The following is a 20,127-nucleotide window of genomic DNA, read 5'->3' as shown; positions in this document are numbered from 1 at the left end:
AAACGTGCTAGTGAAGATGCTGAGGACTGGGGGGGGGGGGGGGGGGGAGGAGTCAAGAAGAGAGGAAGCGACCAGGGGTAGGGGAGGGGTTAACAGAGTGAGAGGAAGAAGAAGGAAGAGGAGGATCAGTCTGGACCGTGGAGAAGAAGAGTGAAGACGCCCGCCACCCGCCCTCTGAGCTGAGGGGGGGGGGGGGGGGGTGAAGAGAATATGGAAGAGGTGGAAATTGTTGTAGGAAGTTGTCACAGCCGGTTGGCGGAATTTTAGGACTTCCATGCCAGCAAGGAATGGAAGGGCTTTTCAGGCCGTTAGGGGGCCTTCTTACGCCCCAGTTATACAGCGAACGTTTTGGTTAGAATTGGACATTTTAATATTTGGCATGGAAGGAGAAAAAGAAAAGGATTACCGGTTAAGATTTTATACGGTTAAATAAAGGCTGTGGCCTACCCACAATACGCCAGCATATACTTGTATTGGTCTTTGTTTAATGGGGAGCGGGCTTAGTGGGTAAGTCCCCCCAGTCATAGGTGCCCCCTACATGCCAAGAGCATGCCACCAGCCTGCAGGGGGGAAGGGGGGCTCCGGGCCTATGTAGCCAGGGGATGATCACCTCCTCGGATCGGTCCAGCCAGATTAGGTTTTTCCTCTGTGCATCTAAAGCTCCAATTAGACGGGACGGATGCCAGACAAACGATGGCCGCCCCTCGTCCCCCACATACTGGCTGTGGTGCTCCTACATAAACGATGGCCGCCCCTCGTCCCGCATATACTGGCTGCGGTGCTCCTACATAAACGATGGCCGCCCCTCGTCCTTCACATACTGGCTGCAGTGCTCCTACATAAACGATGGCCGCCCCTCGTCCTGTACATACTGGCTGCGGTGCTCCTACATAAACGATGGCTGCCCCTCGTCCCCCACATACTGGCTGCGGTGCTCCTACATAAATGATGGCCGCCCCTCGTCCCCCACATACTGGCTGCGGTGCTCCTACATAAACAATGGCCGCCCCTCGTCCCCCACATACTGGCTGCGGTACTCCTACATAAACGATGGCCGCCCCTCGTCCCACACATACTGGCTGCGGTGCTCCTACATAAACGATGGCCGCCCCTCGTCCCCCACGTACTGGCTGCGGTGCTCCTACATAAACGATGGCCGCCCCTCGTCCCCCACGTACTGGCTGCGGTGCTCCTACATAAACGATGGCCGCCCCTCGTCCCCCACGTACTGGCTGCGGTGCTCCTACATAAACGATGGCCGCCCCTCGTCCCCCACATACTGGCTGCGGTGCTCCTACATAAACGATGGCCGCCCCTCATCCCGCACATACTGGCTGCGGTGCTCCTACATAAACGATGGCCGCCCCTCGTCCCCCACATACTGGCTGCGGTGCTCCTACATAAACGATGGCCGCCCCTCATCCCGCACATACTGGCTGCGGTGCTCCTACATAAACGATGGCCACCCCTCGTCCCGCACATACTGGCTGCGGTGCTCCTACATAAACGATGGCCGCCCCTCGTCCCGCATATACTGGCTGCGGTGCTCCTACATAAACGATGTCCGCCCCTCGTCCCGCACATACTGGCTGCGGTGCTCCTACATAAACGATGGCCGCCCCCCGTCCTGCACATACTGGCTGCGGTGCTCCTACATAAACGATGGCCGCCCCTCGTCCCCCACATACTGGCTGCGGTGCTCCTACATAAACGATGGCCGCCCCTCGTCCTGTACATACTGGCTGCGGTGCTCCTACATAAACGATGGCCGCCCCTCATCCCGCACATACTGGCTGCGGTGCTCCTACATAAACGATGGCAGCCCCTCGTCCTGCACATATTGGCTGCGGTGCTCCTACATAAACAATGGCCGCCCCTCGTCCCCCACATACTGGCTGCGGTGCTCCTACATAAACGATGGCCGCCCCTCGTCCCACACATACTGGCTGCGGTACTCCTACATAAATGATGGCCGCTCCTCGTCCTGTATATACTGGCTGCGGTGCTCCTACATAAACGATGGCCGCCCCTCGTCCCCCACATACTGGCTGCGGTGCTCCTACATAAACGATGGCCGCCCCTCGTCCCCCACATACTGGCTGAGGTGTTCCTACATAAACGATGGCCGCCCCTCGTCCTACACATACTGGCTGCGGTGCTCCTACATAAACGATGGCCGCCCCTCGTCCCCACATACTGGCTGCGGTGCTCCTACATAAACGATGGCCGCCCCTCGACCCCCATATACTGGCTGCGGTGCTCCTACATAAACGATGGCCGCCCCTCATCCCGTACATACTGGCTTCGGTGCTCCTACATAACGATGGCCGCCCCTCGTCCTCCACATACTGGCTGCAGTGCTCCTACATAAACGCTGGCTGCCCCTCGTCCTCCACATACTGGCTGCGGTGCTCCTACATAAACGATGGCCGCCCCTCGTCCCCCACATACTGGCTGCGGTGCTCCTACATAAATGATGGCCGCCCCTCATCCCCCACATACTGGCTGAGGTGTTCCTACATAAACGATGGCGCCCCTCGTCCTACACATACTGGCTGCGGTGCTCCTACATAAACGATGGCCGCCCCTCGTCCCCACATACTGGCTGCGGTGCTCCTACATAAACGATGGCCGCCCCTCGTCCCCCACATACTGGCTGCGGTGCTCCTACATAAACGATGGCCGCCCCTCATCCCGTACATACTGGCTTCGGTGCTCCTACATAACGATGGCCACCCCTCGTCCTCCACATACTGGCTGCAGTGCTCCTACATAAACGATGGCCGCCCCTCGTCCCCCACATACTGGCTGCGGTGCTCCTACATAAACGATGGCCGCCGCTCGTCCTCCACATACTGGCTGCAGTGCTCCTACATAAACGTTGGCCGCCCCTCGTCCTCCACATACTGGCTGCGGTGCTCCTACATGAACGATGGCCGCCCCTCGTCCCGCACATACTGGCTGCGGTGCTCCTACATAAACGATGGCCGCCCCTCGTCCCGCACATACTGGCTGCGGTGCTCCTACATAAACGATGGCCGCCCCTCGTCCTCCACATACTGGCTGCGGTGCTCCTACATAAACGATGGCCGCCCCTCGTCCCCCACATACTGGCTGCAGTGCTCCTACATAAACGATGGCCGCCCCTCGTCCCCCACGTACTGGCTGCGGTGCTCCTACATAAACGATGGCCGCCCCTTGTCCCCCACATACTGGCTGCGGTGCTCCTACATAAACGATGGCCGCCCCTCGTCCCCCACATACTGGCTGCGGTGCTCCTACATAAACGATGGCCGCCCCTCGTCCCCCACGTACTGGCTGCGGTGCTCCTACATAAACGATGGCCGCCCCTCGTCCCCCACATACTGGCTGCGGTGCTCCTACATAAACGATGGCCGCCCCTCGTCCCCCACATACTGGCTGCGGTGCTCCTACATAAACCATGGCCGCCCCTCGTCCCCCACATACTGGCTGCGGTGCTCCTACATAAATGATGGCCGCCCCTCGTCCTGTACATACTGGCTGCGGTGCTCCTACATAAACGATGGCCGCCCCTCGTCCCCCATATACTGGCTGCGGTGCTCCTACATAAACGATGGCCGCCCCTTGTCCTGCACATATTGGCTGCGGTGCTCCTACATAAACGATGGCCGCCCCTCGTCCTGTACATACTGGCTGCGGTGCTCCTACATAAACAATGGCCGCCCCTCGTCCCCCACATACTGGCTGCGGTGCTCCTACATAAACGATGGCCGCCCCTCATCCCGCACATACTGGCTGCGGTGCTCCTACATAAACGATGGCCACCCCTCGTCCCGCACATACTGGCTGCGGTGCTCCTACATAAACGATGGCCGCCCCTCGTCCCGCATATACTGGCTGCGGTGCTCCTACATAAACGATGTCCGCCCCTCGTCCCGCACATACTGGCTGCGGTGCTCCTACATAAACGATGGCCGCCCCTCGTCCCCCACATACTGGCTGCGGTGCTCCTATATAAACGATGGCCGCCCCTCGTCCTGTACATACTGGCTGCGGTGCTCCTACATAAACGATGGCCGCCCCTCATCCCGCACATACTGGCTGCGGTGCTCCTACATAAACGATGGCAGCCCCTCGTCCTGCACATATTGGCTGCGGTGCTCCTACATAAACAATGGCCGCCCCTCGTCCCCCACATACTGGCTGCGGTGCTCCTACATAAACGATGGCCGCCCCTCGTCCCACACATACTGGCTGCGGTACTCCTACATAAATGATGGCCGCTCCTCGTCCTGTATATACTGGCTGCGGTGCTCCTACATAAACGATGGCCGCCCCTCGTCCCCCACATATTGGCTGCGGTGCTCCTACATAAACGATGGCCGCCCCTCGTCCCCCACATACTGGCTGAGGTGTTCCTACATAAACGATGGCCGCCCCTCGTCCTACACATACTGGCTGCGGTGCTCCTACATAAACGATGGCCGCCCCTCGACCCCCATATACTGGCTGCGGTGCTCCTACATAAACGATGGCCGCCCCTCATCCCGTACATACTGGCTTCGGTGCTCCTACATAACGATGGCCGCCCCTCGTCCTCCACATACTGGCTGCAGTGCTCCTACATAAACGCTGGCTGCCCCTCGTCCTCCACATACTGGCTGCGGTGCTCCTACATAAACGATGGCCGCCCCTCGTCCCCCACATACTGGCTGCGGTGCTCCTACATAGACGATGGCCGCCCCTCATCCCCCACATACTGGCTGAGGTGTTCCTACATAAACGATGGCCGCCCCTCGTCCTACACATACTGGCTGCGGTGCTCCTACATAAACGATGGCCGCCCCTCGTCCCCACATACTGGCTGCGGTGCTCCTACATAAACGATGGCCGCCCCTCGTCCCCCACATACTGGCTGCGGTGCTCCTACATAAACGATGGCCGCCCCTCATCCCGTACATACTGGCTTCGGTGCTCCTACATAACGATGGCCACCCCTCGTCCTCCACATACTGGCTGCAGTGCTCCTACATAAACGATGGCCGCCCCTCGTCCCCCACATACTGGCTGCGGTGCTCCTACATAAACGATGGCCGCCCCTCGTCCTCCACATACTGGCTGCAGTGCTCCTACATAAACGTTGGCCGCCCCTCGTCCTCCACATACTGGCTGCGGTGCTCCTACATGAACGATGGCCGCCCCTCATCCCGCACATACTGGCTGCGGTGCTCCTACATAAACGATGGCCGCCCCTCGTCCCGCACATACTGGCTGCGGTGCTCCTACATAAACGATGGCCGCCCCTCGTCCTCCACATACTGGCTGCGGTGCTCCTACATAAACGATGGCCGCCCCTCGTCCCCCACATACTGGCTGCAGTGCTCCTACATAAACGATGGCCGCCCCTCGTCCCCCACGTACTGGCTGCGGTGCTCCTACATAAACGATGGCCGCCCCTTGTCCCCCACATACTGGCTGCGGTGCTCCTACATAAACGATGGCCGCCCCTCGTCCCCCACATACTGGCTGCGGTGCTCCTACATAAACGATGGCCGCCCCTCGTCCCCCACGTACTGGCTGCGGTGCTCCTACATAAACGATGGCCGCCCCTCGTCCCCCACATACTGGCTGCGGTGCTCCTACATAAACGATGGCCGCCCCTCGTCCCCCACATACTGGCTGCGGTGCTCCTACATAAACGATGGCCGCCCCTCGTCCTGTACATACTGGCTGCGGTGCTCCTACATAAACAATGGCCGCCCCTCGTCCCCCACATACTGGCTGTGGTGCTCCTACATAAACGATGGTCGCCCCTTGTCCTGCACATACTGGCTGCGGTGCTCCTACATAAACGATGGCCGCCCCTCGTCCCTCACATACTGGCTGCGGTGCTCCTACATAAACGATGGCCGCCCCTCGTCCTGTACATACAGGCTGCGGTGCTCCTACATAAACGATGGCCGCCCCTCGTCCTGCACATACTGGCTGCGGTGCTCCTACATAAACGATGGCCGCCCCTCGTCCTATACATACTGGCTGCGGTGCTCCTACATAAACGATGGCCGCCCCTCGTCCCCCACATACTGGCTGCGGTGCTCCTACATAAACGATGGCCGCCCCTCGTCCTGCACATATTGGCTGTGGTGCTCCTACATAAACGATGGCCCCCCCTCGTCCTGCACATATTGGCTGCGGTGCTCCTACATAAACGATGGCCGCCCCTCGTCCTGCACATACTGGCTGTGGTGCTCCTACATAAACAATGGCTGCCCCTCGTGCCCCACATACTGGCTGCGGTGCTCCTACATAAACGATGGCCGCCCCTCGTCCTGCACATATTGGCTGCGGTGCTCCTACATAAACGATGGCCGCCCCTCGTCCTGCACATACTGGCTGTGGTGCTCCTACATAAACAATGGCTGCCCCTCGTGCCCCACATATTGGCTGCGGTGCTCCTACATAAACGATGGCCGCCCCTCGTCCTCCACATACTGGCTGCGGTGCTCCTACATAAACGATGGCCGCCCCTCGTCCCCCACATACCGGCTGCGGTGCTCCTACATAAACAATGGCCGCCCCCCGTCCCACACATACTGGCTGCGGTGCTCCTACATAAACGATGGCCGCCCCTCGTCCCACACATACTGGCTGCGGTGCTCTCACATAAACGATGGCCGCCCCTCGTCCCACACATACTGGCTGCGGTGCTCCTACATAAACGATGGCCGCCCCTCGTCCCACACATACTGGCTGCGGTGCTCCTACATAACGATGGCCGCCCCTCGTCCTGCACATACTGGCTGCGGTGCTCCTACATAAACGATGGCCGCCCCTCGTCCCCCACATACTGGCTGCGGTATTCCTACATAAACGATGGCCGCCCCTCGTCCCCACATACTGGCTGCGGTGCTCCTACATAAACGATGGCCGCCCCTCGTCCTGCATATATTGGCTGCGGTGCTCATACATAAACGATGGCCGCCCCTCGTCCTGCACATATTGGCTGCGGTGCTCCTACATAAACGATGGCCGCCCCTCGTCCTGTACATACTGGCTGCGGTGCTCCTACATAAACGATGGCCGCCCCTCGTCCCCCACATACTGGCTGCGGTGCTCCTACATAAACGATGGCCGCCCCTCGTCCTGCACATACTGGCTGCGGTGCTCCTACATAAACGATGGCCGCCCCTCGTCCTGCACATATTGGCTGCGGTGCTCCTACATAAACGATGGCCGCCCCTCGTCCTGTACATACAGGCTGCGGTGCTCATACATAAACGATGGCCGCCCCTCGTCCTGCACATATTGGCTGCTGTGCTCCTACATAAACGATGGCCGCCCCTCGTCCTGCACATATTGGCTGCGGTGCTCATACATAAACGATGGCCGCCCCTCGTCCCGCACATACTGGCTGCGGTGCTCCTACATAAACGATGGCCGCCCCTCGTCCCACACATACTGGCTGCGGTGCTCCTACATAAACGATGGCCGCCCCTCGTCCTGCACATATTGGCTGCGGTGCTCCTACATAAACGATGGCCGCCCCTCGTCCCACACATACTGGCTGCGGTGCTCCTACATAAACGATGGCCGCCCCTCGTCCTGCACATATTGGCTGCGGTGCTCATACATAAACGATGGCCGCCCCTCGTCCCTCACATACTGGCTGCGGTGCTCCTACATAAACGATGGCCGCCCCTCGTCATGCACATACTGGTTGCGGTGCTCCTACATAAACGATGGCCGCCCCTCGTCCCTACACATACTGGCTGCGGTGCTCCTCCATAAACGATGGCCGCCCCTCGTCCTGTACATACTGGCTGCGGTGCTCCTTCATAAACGGTGGCCGCCCCTCGCCCCCTGGGCACATACTGGCTGCGGTGCTCCTACATAAACAATGGCCGCCCCTCGTCCCCCACATACTGGCTGCGGTGCTCCTACATAAACGATGGCCGCCCCTCGTCCCGCACATACTGGCTGCGGTGCTCCTCCATAAACGATGGCCGCCCCTCGTCCCGTACATACTGGCTGCGGTGCTCCTACATAAACGATAGCCGCCCCTCGTCCCCCACATACCGGCTGCGGAGCTCCTACATAAACGATGGCCGCCCCTCGTCCTGCACATACTGGCTGCGGTGCTCCTACATAAACGATGGCCGCCCTCGTCCTCCACATACTGGCTGCGGTGCTCCTACATAAACGATGGCCGCCCCTCGTCCCTCACATACTGGCTGCGGTGCTCCTACATAAACGATGGCCGCCCCTCGTCCCCCACATATTGGCTGCGGTGCTCCTACATGGAGCTAGTATCTCCGGCTCACAGCGGGTCGTTCACTACTGACCAGCTGCTGTTTACACTGAGTGATCAGCGGTCATCCAGTGTCATATACTGCATAAACGATGGGCGATGAGCTGATCACTCAGTTTAAATAGCAGCTGGTCAGTACTGAACGGTCGCTATGTTATTTTAATGGGGAGGAAAAAGCGTGGACTGAGATCGTTTGACATCGTTTGCCCGATATTCATCCTGTGAAAATGGGCCTTTCCAAGATTCCTCCTCCTAGCTCTCTCGCCCCCCCCCTCTTGTGTTCTGTGGTATCTACTCACCCGCTCCCCTACAGCACACTTTCTTACTTCTGCTACTGTATGTATGTTACGAGCTTGGTTCTAGTGCTGTATCCTGTTATGAGCTTGGTTCTAGTGCTTTATTTATGCTATGAGCTTGGTTCTAGTGCTGTATGTATATTACGAGCTTGGTTCTAGTGCTGTATGTATGTAAGGAGCTTGGTGCTAGTGCTGTATGTATGTAAGGAGCTTGGTGCTAGTGCTGTATGTATGTTACGAGCTTGGTTCTAGTGCTGTATGTATGTAAGGAGCTTGAATCTAGTGCTGTATGTATGTAAGGAGCTTGGTTCTAACGCTGTATGCATGTTATGAGCTTGGTTCTAGTGCTGTATGTATGTTATGAGCTTGGTTCTAGTGCTGTATGTAAGGAGCTTGGGTCTAGTGCTGTATGTATGTAAGAAGCTTGGTTCTAACGCTGTATGCATGTTATGAGCTTGGCTCTAGTGCGGTATGTATATTACGAGCTTGGTACTAGTGCCGTATGTATGTTATGAGCCTGGTTCTAGTACTGTATGTATATTACGAGCTTGGTTCTAGTGCTGTATGTATATTACGAGCTCGGTTCTAGTGCTGTATGTATGTAAGGAGCTTAGTTCTAGTGGTGTATGTATGCTACGTTCTTGGTTCTAGTGCTGTATGTATGTAAGGAGCCTGGTTCTAGTGCTGTATGTATGTAAGGAGCTTGGTTCTAGTGCTGTATGTATGTAAGGAGCCTGGTTCTAGTGCTGTATGTAATGAGCTTGGGTCTAGTGCTGTATGTATGTTATGAGCTTGGTTCTAGTGCTGTATGTATATTACGAGCTTGGTTCTAGTGCTATATGTATATTACGAGCTTGGTTCTAGTGCTGTATGTATATTACGAGCTCGGTTCTAGTGCTGCATGTATGTAAGGAGCTTAGTTCTAGTGGTGTATGTATGCTACGTTCTTGGTTCTAGTGCTGTATGTATGTAAGGAGCCTGGTTCTAGTGCTGTATGTATGTAAGGAGCTTGGTTCTAGTGCTGTATGTATATTACGAGCTTGGTTCTAGTGCTGTATGTATGTAAGGAGCTTAGTTCTTGTGGTGTATGTATGCTACGTTCTTGGTTCTAGTGCTGTATGTATGTAAGGAGCCTGGTTCTAGTGCTGTATGTATGTAAGGAGCTTGGTTCTTGTGCTGTATGTATGCTACGTTCTTGGTTCTAGTGCTGTATGTATGTAAGGAGCCTGGTTCTAGTGCTGTATGTAATGAGCTTGGGTCTAGTGCTGTATGTATGTTATGAGCTTGGTTCTAGTGCTGTATGTATATTACGAGCTTGGTTCTAGTGCTGTATGTATATTACGAGCTTGGTTCTAGTGCTGTATGTATATTATGAGCTCGGGTCTAGTGCTGTATATATGTAAGGAGCTTAGTTCTAGTGGTGTATGTATGCTACGTTCTTGATTCTAGTGCTGTATGTATGTAAGGAGCCTGGTTCTAGTGCTGTATGTATGTAAGGAGCTTGGTTCTAGTGCTGTATGTATATTACGAGCTTGGTTCTAGTGCTGTATGTATGTAAGGAGCTTAGTTCTTGTGGTGTATGTATGCTACGTTCTTGGTTCTAGTGCTGTATGTATGTAAGGAGCTTGGTTCTAGTGCTGTATGTAATGAGCTTGGGTCTAGTGCTGTATGTATGTTATGAGCTTGGGTCTAGTGCTGTATGTATGTTATGAGCTTGGTTCTAGTGCTGTATGTAATGAGCTTGGGTCTAGTGCTGTATGTATGTTATGAGCTTGGCTCTGCTGCTGTATGTATGTTATGAGCTTGGCTCTAGTGCTGTATGTATGTAAGAAGCTTGGTTCTAGTGCTGTGTGTATGTTATGTGTTTTGGATCTAGTGCTGTATGTATGTTATGTGTTTGGATCTAGTGGTGTATGTATGTATGGAGCTTGGTTCTAGTGCTGTATGTATGTAAGGAGCTTGGTTCTAGTGCTGTATGTATGTAAGGAGCTTGGTTCTAATGCTGTATGTATGTATGAAGCTTGGCTCTAGTGCTGTATGTATGTTACAAGCTTGGCTCTAGTGCTGTATGTATGTTACAAGCTTGGCTCTATTGCTGTATGTATGTTATGAGCTTTGTTCTTGTGCTGTATTTATGTTATGAGCTTAGTTCTAGTGCTGTATGTATGTAAGGAGCTTGGTTCTAGTGCTGTATGCATGTAAGAAGCTTGGTTCTAGTGCTGTGTTTATGTCATAAGCTTGGTTCTAGTGCTGTATCTATGTAAGCAGTTTGGTTCTAATGCTGTATGTATGTATGTATGTATGGAGCTTGATTCTAGTGCTGTATGTATGTAAGGAGCTTGGTTCTAGTGCGGTATGTATGTAAGGAGCTTGGTTCCAGTGCTGTATGTAGGTAAGGAGCTTGGTTCCAGTGCTGTATGTAGGTAAGGAGCTTGATTCTACTGCTGTATGTATGTATGAAGCTTGGTTGTAGTGCTGTATGTAGGTTACAGGCTTGGTTCTGGTGCTATATGTATGTTATAAGCTTGGCTCTAGTGCTGTATGTATGTTATGAGCTTTGTTCTTGTGCTGTATGATATGTAAGGAGCTTGGTTCTAGTGCTGTATGTATGTAAGCAGCTTGGTTATAGTGCTGTATCAATGTAAGCAGCTTGGTTCTAGTGCTGTATGTATGTAAGAAGCTTGGTTCTAGTGCTGTGTGTATGTTATGTATTTGGATTCAGTGCTGTATGTATGTATGGAGCTTGGTTCTAGTGCTGTGTGTATGTAAGGAGCTTGGTTCTAGTGCTGTATGTATGTATGAAGCTTGGCTCTAGTGCTGTATGTATGTTACAAGCTTGGCTCTAGTGCTGTATGTATGTTACAATCTTGGTTCTAGTGTTGTATGTATGTTACAATCTTGGCTCTAGTGCTGTATGTATGTTATGAGCTTTGTTCTTGTGCTGTATTAATGTTATGAGCTTGGTTCTAGTGCTGTATGTATGTAAGGAGCTTGGTTCTAGTGCTGTATGCATGTAAGAAGCTTGGTTCTAGTGCTGTATCTATGTAAGCAGTTTGGTTCTAGTGCTGTATGTATGTAAGAAGCTTGGTTCTAGTGCTGTGTGTATGTTATGTATTTGGATTCAGTGCTGTATGTATGTATGGAGCTTGGTTCTAGTGCTGTGTGTATGTAAGGAGCTTGGTTCTAGTGCTGTATGTATGTATGAAGCTTGGCTCTAGTGCTGTATGTATGTTACAAGCTTGGCTCTAGTGCTGTATGTATGTTACAATCTTGGTTCTAGTGTTGTATGTATGTTACAATCTTGGCTCTAGTGCTGTATGTATGTTATGAGCTTTGTTCTTGTGCTGTATTAATGTTATGAGCTTGGTTCTAGTGCTGTATGTATGTAAGGAGCTTGGTTCTAGTGCTGTATGCATGTAAGAAGCTTGGTTCTAGTGCTGTATCTATGTAAGCAGTTTGGTTCTAGTGCTGTATGTATGTAAGGAGCTTGGTTCTAGTGCTGTATCTATGTAAGGAGCTTGGTTCCAGTGCTGTATGTAGGTAAGGAGCTTGGTTCCAGTGCTGTATGTAGGTAAGGAGCTTGACTCTACTGCTGTATGTATGTATGAAGCTTGGTTCTAGTGCTGTATGTATGTTATGAGCTTTGTTCTTGTGCTGTATGCTTGTAAGGAGCTTGGTTCTAGTGCTGTATCAATGTAAGCAGCTTGGTTCTAGTGCTGTATGTATGTAAGAAGCTTGGTTCTAGTGCTGTGTGTATGTTATGTGTTTGGTTCTAGTGCTGTATGTATGATACGAGCTTGGTTCTAGTGCTGTATGTATGATACAAGCTTGGTTCTAGTGCTGTATGTATGTATGGAGCTTGGTTCCAGTGCTGTATGTTTGTAAGGAGCTTGGTACTAGTGCTGTATGCATGTAAGGAGCTAGGTACTAGTGCTGTATATATGTAAGGAGCTGAGTTCTAGTGCTGTATGTATGTTTTGAGTTGGTTCTAGTGCTGTATGTATATTACAAGCTTGGTTCTAGTGCTGTATCTATGTAAGAAGCTTGGTTCTAGTGCTGTATCTATGTTAGGAGCTTGGTTCTAGTGCTGTACGTATGTAAGGAGCTTGTTTCTAGTGCTGTATGTATGTAAGAAGCTTGGTTCTAGTGCTGTATTGTATGTATGTAAGGAGCTTGGTTCTAGTGCTGTATGTATGTAAGAAGCTTGGTTCTAGTGCTTTATGTATGTAAGGAGCTTGGTTCTAGTGCTGTTTCTATGTTATAAGCTTGGTTCTAGTGCTGTATGTATATAAGGAGCTTGGTTCTAGTGCTGTATGCATGTAAGCAGCTTGGTTCTAGTGCTGAATATATGTAAGGAGCTTGGTTCTAGTGCTGTATGTATGTAAGGAACTTGGTTCTAGTGCTGTATGCATGGTTTGAGCTTGGTTCTAGTGCTGTATATATGTAAGGAGCTTGTTTCTAGTGGTGTATGTTTGTTGCGAGCTTGGTTCCAGTTGTGTATGTACGGAAGGAGCTTGGTTCTATTGCTGTATGTATGCTATGAGCTTGGTTCTAGTGCTGTATGTATGTTACAAGCTTGGCTTAGTGCTGTATGTAAGTTATGAGCTTGGTTCTAGTGCTGTGTGTATGTTATGTGTTTGGATCTAGTGCTGTATGTAAGGAGCTTGGTACTAGTGCTGTGTGTATGTTATGTGTTTGGTTCTAGTGCTGTATGTATGTACGGACTTGGTTCTAGTGCTATATGTATGTTAGAGCTTGGTTCTAGTGCCGTATGTATGTAAGGAGCTTTGTTCTAGTGCTGTATGTATGTAAGGAGCTTGGTTCTACTGCTGTATGTATGTATGAAGCTTGATTCTACTGCTGTATGTATGTATGAAGCTTGGTTGTAGTGCTGTATGTAGGTTACAGGCTTGGTTCTAGTGCTGTATGTATGTTACAAGCTTGGCTCTAGTGCTGTATGTATGTTATGAGCTTTGTTCTAGTGCTGTATGCATGTAAGCAGCTTTGTTCTAGTGCTGTATGTATGTAAGCAGCTTGGTTCTAGTGCTGTATGTATGTAAGCAGCTTGGTTCTAGTGCTGTATGTATGTAAGGAGCTTGGTTCTAGTGCTGTATGTATGTAAGGAGCTTGGTTCTAGTGCTGTATGTATGTAAGGAGCTTGGTTCTATTGCTGTATGTATGCTATGAGCTTGGTTCTAGTGCTGTTTGTATGTTACAAGCTTGGCTTAGTGCTGTATGTATGTTATGAGCTTGGTTCTAGTGCTGTATGTATGTAAGGAGCTTCGTTCTAGTGCTGTATGTATGTAAACAGCTTGGTTCTAGTGCTGTATGTATGTAAGGAGCTTGGTTCTAGTGCTGTATGTATGCAGTTTGGTCTAGTGCTGTATGTATGCAAGGAGCTTGGTTCTAGTGCTTTATGTATGTAAGGAGCTTTCTAGTGTTGTATGTATGTAAGGAGCTTGGTTCTTCTGCTGTATGTATGTACAAAGTTTGGCTCTAGTGCTGTATGTATCTTATGAACTTTGTTCTAGTGCTGTATGTATATTACGAGCTTGGTTCTAGTGCTGTATATATGTAAGCAGTTTAGTTCTAGTGCTGTTTGTATGTAAGGAGCTTGGTTCCAGTGCTGTATGTATGTAAGGAGCTTGGTTCTAGTGCTGTATGTATGTAAGGAGCTTGGTTCCAGTGTTGTTTGTATGTAAGGAGCTTGGTTCTAGTGTTGTATGTATGTAAGCAGCTTGATTCTAGTGCTGTATGTATGTTACAAGCTTGGCTCTAGTGCTGTATGTATGTTATGAGCTTGGTTCTAGTGCAGTATGTATGTAAGAAGCTTGGTTCTAGTGCTGTGTGTATGTTATGTGTTTGGTTCTAGTGCTGTATGTATGTAAGGAGCTTGGTTCTAGTGCTGTATGTATGTAAGGAGCTTGGTTCTAATGCTGTATGTATGTATGAAGCTTGGCTCTAGTGCTGTATGTATGTTACAAGCTTGGCTCTAGTGCTGTATGTATGTTACAAGTTTGGCTCTAGTGCTGTATGTATGTTATGAGCTTTGTTCTTGTGCTGTGTTTATGTTATGAGCTTGGTTCTAGTGCTGTATGTATGTAAGGAGCTTGGTTCTAGTGCTGTATGCATGTAAGAAGCTTGGTTCTAGTGCTGTGTTTATGTCATGAGCTTGGTTCTAGTGCTGTATCTATGTAAGCAGTTTGGTTCTAGTGCTGTATGTATGTAAGGAGCTTGGTTCTAGTGCGGTATGTATGTAAGGAGCTTGGTTCCAGTGCTGTATGTAGGTAAGGAGCTTGGTTCCAGTGCTGTATGTAGGTAAGGAGCTTGACTCTACTGCTGTATGTATGTATGAAGCTTGGTTGTAGTGCTGTATGTAGGTTACAGGCTTGGTTCTGGTGCTATATGTATGTTACAAGCTTGGCTCTAGTGCTGTATGTATGTTATGAGCTTTGTTCTAGTGCTGTATGTATGGAAGGAGCTTGGTTCTAGTACTGTATGTATGTAAGGAGCTTGGTTCTAGTGCTGTATGTATGTATGAAACTTGGTTCTAGTGCTGTATGTATGTTACAAGCTTGGCTCTAGTGCTGTATGTATGTTATGAGCTTTGTTCTTGTGCTGTATTTATGTTATGAGCTTGGTTCTAGTGCTATATGTATGTAAGGAGCTTGGTTCTAGTGCTGTATGCTTGCAAGTAGCTTGGTTCTAGTGCTGTATCAATGTAAGCAGTTTGGTTCTAGTGCTGTATGTATGTATGTATGTATGGAGCTTGGTTCTAGTGCTGTATGTATGTAAGGAGCTTGGTTCTAGTGCTGTATGTATGTAAGGAGCTTGGTTCTAGTGCTGTATGTATGTAAGGAGCTTGGTTCCAGTGCTGTATGTAGGTAAGGAGCTTGGTTCCAGTGCTGTATGTAGGTAAGGAGCTTGACTCTACTGCTGTATGTATGTATGAAGCTTGGTTCTAGTGCTGTATGTATGTTATGAGCTTGGTTCTAGTGCTGTATGTATGTAAGGAGCTTGGTTCTAGTGCTGTATGCATGTAAGAAGCTTGGTTCTAGTGCTGTATCTATGTAAGCAGTTTGGTTCTAGTGCTGTATGTATGTAAGAAGCTTGGTTCTAGTGCTGTGTGTATGTTATGTATTTGGATTCAGTGCTGTATGTATGTATGGAGCTTGGTTCTAGTGCTGTGTGTATGTAAGGAGCTTGGTTCTAGTGCTGTATGTATGTATGAAGCTTGGCTCTAGTGCTGTATGTATGTTACAAGCTTGGCTCTAGTGCTGTATGTATGTTACAATCTTGGTTCTAGTGTTGTATGTATGTTACAATCTTGGCTCTAGTGCTGTATGTATGTTATGAGCTTTGTTCTTGTGCTGTATTAATGTTATGAGCTTGGTTCTAGTGCTGTATGTATGTAAGGAGCTTGGTTCTAGTGCTGTATGCATGTAAGAAGCTTGGTTCTAGTGCTGTATCTATGTAAGCAGTTTGGTTCTAGTGCTGTATGTATGTAAGGAGCTTGGTTCTAGTGCTGTATCTATGTAAGGAGCTTGGTTCCAGTGCTGTATGTAGGTAAGGAGCTTGACTCTACTGCTGTATGTATGTATGAAGCTTGGTTCTAGTGCTGTATGTATGTTATGAGCTTTGTTCTTGTGCTGTATGCTTGTAAGGAGCTTGGTTCTAGTGCTGTATCAATGTAAGCAGCTTGGTTCTAGTGCTGTATGTATGTAAGAAGCTTGGTTCTAGTGCTGTGTGTATGTTATGTGTTTGGATCTAGTGCTGTATGTATGATACGAGCTTGGTTCTAGTGCTGTATGTATGATACAAGCTTGGTTCTAGTGCTGTATGTATGTATGGAGCTTGGTTCCAGTGCTGTATGTTTGTAAGGAGCTTGGTACTAGTGCTGTATGCATGTAAGGAGCTAGGTACTAGTGCTGTATATATGTAAGGAGCTGAGTTCTAGTGCTGTATGTATGTTTTGAGTTGGTTCTAGTGCTGTATGTATATTACAAGCTTGGTTCTAGTGCTGTATCTATGTAAGAAGCTTGGTTCTAGTGCTGTATCTATGTTAGGAGCTTGGTTCTAGTGCTGTACGTATGTAAGGAGCTTGTTTCTAGTGCTGTATGTATGTAAGAAGCTTGGTTCTAGTGCTGTATTGTATGTATGTAAGGAGCTTGGTTCTAGTGCTGTATGTATGTAAGAAGCTTGGTTCTAGTGCTTTATGTATGTAAGGAGCTTGGTTCTAGTGCTGTTTCTATGTTATAAGCTTGGTTCTAGTGCAGTATGTATATAAGGAGCTTGGTTCTAGTGCTGTATGCATGTAAGCAGCTTGGTTCTAGTGCTGAATATATGTAAGGAGCTTGGTTCTAGTGCTGTATGTATGTAAGGAACTTGGTTCTAGTGCTGTATGCATGGTTTGAGCTTGGTTCTAGTGCTGTATATATGTAAGGAGCTTGTTTCTAGTGGTGTATGTTTGTTGCGAGCTTGGTTCCAGTTGTGTATGTACGGAAGGAGCTTGGTTCTATTGCTGTATGTATGCTATGAGCTTGGTTCTAGTGCTGTATGTATGTTACAAGCTTGGCTTAGTGCTGTATGTAAGTTATGAGCTTGGTTCTAGTGCTGTGTGTATGTTATGTGTTTGGATCTAGTGCTGTATGTAAGGAGCTTGGTACTAGTGCTGTGTGTATGTTATGTGTTTGGTTCTAGTGCTGTATGTATGTACGGACTTGGTTCTAGTGCTATATGTATGTTAGAGCTTGGTTCTAGTGCCGTATGTATGTAAGGAGCTTTGTTCTAGTGCTGTATGTATGTAAGGAGCTTGGTTCTACTGCTGTATGTATGTATGAAGCTTGATTCTACTGCTGTATGTATGTATGAAGCTTGGTTGTAGTGCTGTATGTAGGTTACAGGCTTGGTTCTAGTGCTGTATGTATGTTACAAGCTTGGCTCTAGTGCTGTATGTATGTTATGAGCTTTGTTCTAGTGCTGTATGCATGTAAGCAGCTTTGTTCTAGTGCTGTATGTATGTAAGCAGCTTGGTTCTAGTGCTGTATGTATGTAAGCAGCTTGGTTCTAGTGCTGTATGTATGTAAGGAGCTTGGTTCTAGTGCTGTATGTATGTAAGGAGCTTGGTTCTAGTGCTGTATGTATGTAAGGAGCTTGGTTCTATTGCTGTATGTATGCTATGAGCTTGGTTCTAGTGCTGTTTGTATGTTACAAGCTTGGCTTAGTGCTGTATGTATGTTATGAGCTTGGTTCTAGTGCTGTATGTATGTAAGGAGCTTCGTTCTAGTGCTGTATGTATGTAAACAGCTTGGTTCTAGTGCTGTATGTATGTAAGGAGCTTGGTTCTAGTGCTGTATGTATGCAGTTTGGTCTAGTGCTGTATGTATGCAAGGAGCTTGGTTCTAGTGCTTTATGTATGTAAGGAGCTTTCTAGTGTTGTATGTATGTAAGGAGCTTGGTTCTTCTGCTGTATGTATGTACAAAGTTTGGCTCTAGTGCTGTATGTATCTTATGAACTTTGTTCTAGTGCTGTATGTATATTACGAGCTTGGTTCTAGTGCTGTATATATGTAAGCAGTTTAGTTCTAGTGCTGTTTGTATGTAAGGAGCTTGGTTCCAGTGCTGTATGTATGTAAGGAGCTTGGTTCTAGTGCTGTATGTATGTAAGGAGCTTGGTTCCAGTGTTGTTTGTATGTAAGGAGCTTGGTTCTAGTGTTGTATGTATGTAAGCAGCTTGATTCTAGTGCTGTATGTATGTTACAAGCTTGGCTCTAGTGCTGTATGTATGTTATGAGCTTGGTTCTAGTGCAGTATGTATGTAAGAAGCTTGGTTCTAGTGCTGTGTGTATGTTATGTGTTTGGTTCTAGTGCTGTATGTATGTAAGGAGCTTGGTTCTAGTGCTGTATGTATGTAAGGAGCTTGGTTCTAATGCTGTATGTATGTATGAAGCTTGGCTCTAGTGCTGTATGTATGTTACAAGCTTGGCTCTAGTGCTGTATGTATGTTACAAGTTTGGCTCTAGTGCTGTATGTATGTTATGAGCTTTGTTCTTGTGCTGTGTTTATGTTATGAGCTTGGTTCTAGTGCTGTATGTATGTAAGGAGCTTGGTTCTAGTGCTGTATGCATGTAAGAAGCTTGGTTCTAGTGCTGTGTTTATGTCATGAGCTTGGTTCTAGTGCTGTATCTATGTAAGCAGTTTGGTTCTAGTGCTGTATGTATGTAAGGAGCTTGGTTCTAGTGCGGTATGTATGTAAGGAGCTTGGTTCCAGTGCTGTATGTAGGTAAGGAGCTTGGTTCCAGTGCTGTATGTAGGTAAGGAGCTTGACTCTACTGCTGTATGTATGTATGAAGCTTGGTTGTAGTGCTGTATGTAGGTTACAGGCTTGGTTCTGGTGCTATATGTATGTTACAAGCTTGGCTCTAGTGCTGTATGTATGTTATGAGCTTTGTTCTAGTGCTGTATGTATGGAAGGAGCTTGGTTCTAGTACTGTATGTATGTAAGGAGCTTGGTTCTAGTGCTGTATGTATGTATGAAACTTGGTTCTAGTGCTGTATGTATGTTACAAGCTTGGCTCTAGTGCTGTATGTATGTTATGAGCTTTGTTCTTGTGCTGTATTTATGTTATGAGCTTGGTTCTAGTGCTATATGTATGTAAGGAGCTTGGTTCTAGTGCTGTATGCTTGCAAGTAGCTTGGTTCTAGTGCTGTATCAATGTAAGCAGTTTGGTTCTAGTGCTGTATGTATGTATGTATGTATGGAGCTTGGTTCTAGTGCTGTATGTATGTAAGGAGCTTGGTTCTAGTGCTGTATGTATGTAAGGAGCTTGGTTCTAGTGCTGTATGTATGTAAGGAGCTTGGTTCCAGTGCTGTATGTAGGTAAGGAGCTTGGTTCCAGTGCTGTATGTAGGTAAGGAGCTTGACTCTACTGCTGTATGTATGTATGAAGCTTGGTTCTAGTGCTGTATGTATGTTATGAGCTTTGTTCTTGTGCTGTATGCATGTAAGGAGCTTGGTTCTAGTGCTGTATCAATGTAAGCAGCTTGGTTCTAGTGCTGTATGTATGTAAGAAGCTTGGTTCTAGTGCTGTGTGTATGTTATGTGTTTGGATCTAGTGCTGTATGTATGATACGAGCTTGGTTCTAGTGCTGTATGTATGATACAAGCTTGGTTCTAGTGCTGTATGTATGTATGGAGCTTGGTTCCAGTGCTGTATGTTTGTAAGGAGCTTGGTACTAGTGCTGTATGCATGTAAGGAGCTAGGTACTAGTGCTGTATATATGTAAGGAGCTGAGTTCTAGTGCTGTATGTATGTTTTGAGTTGGTTCTAGTGCTGTATGTATATTACAAGCTTGGTTCTAGTGCTGTATCTATGTAAGAAGCTTGGTTCTAGTGCTGTATCTATGTTAGGAGCTTGGTTCTAGTGCTGTACGTATGTAAGGAGCTTGTTTCTAGTGCTGTATGTATGTAAGAAGCTTGGTTCTAGTGCTGTATTGTATGTATGTAAGGAGCTTGGTTCTAGTGCTGTATGTATGTAAGAA

The 20,127-nt window shown here is 48.6% G+C and overlaps 1 protein-coding gene across 2 annotated transcripts in view; it reads right to left on the bottom strand.

Moving 5' to 3' along the window:
- CFP (complement factor properdin) overlaps positions 1 to 20,127 on the bottom strand; it is a 57,573-nt gene that overhangs the window by 30,186 nt on the left and 7,260 nt on the right. The window lies entirely within an intron of this gene.

Source organism: Eleutherodactylus coqui, chromosome 10 (genome assembly GCF_035609145.1).
Source record: "Eleutherodactylus coqui strain aEleCoq1 chromosome 10, aEleCoq1.hap1, whole genome shotgun sequence".
Classification (NCBI taxonomy): domain Eukaryota; kingdom Metazoa; phylum Chordata; class Amphibia; order Anura; family Eleutherodactylidae; genus Eleutherodactylus; species Eleutherodactylus coqui.
Note: the sequence above shows the minus strand (reverse complement) of the source record. Positions and strands in the feature narration are given on the sequence as shown.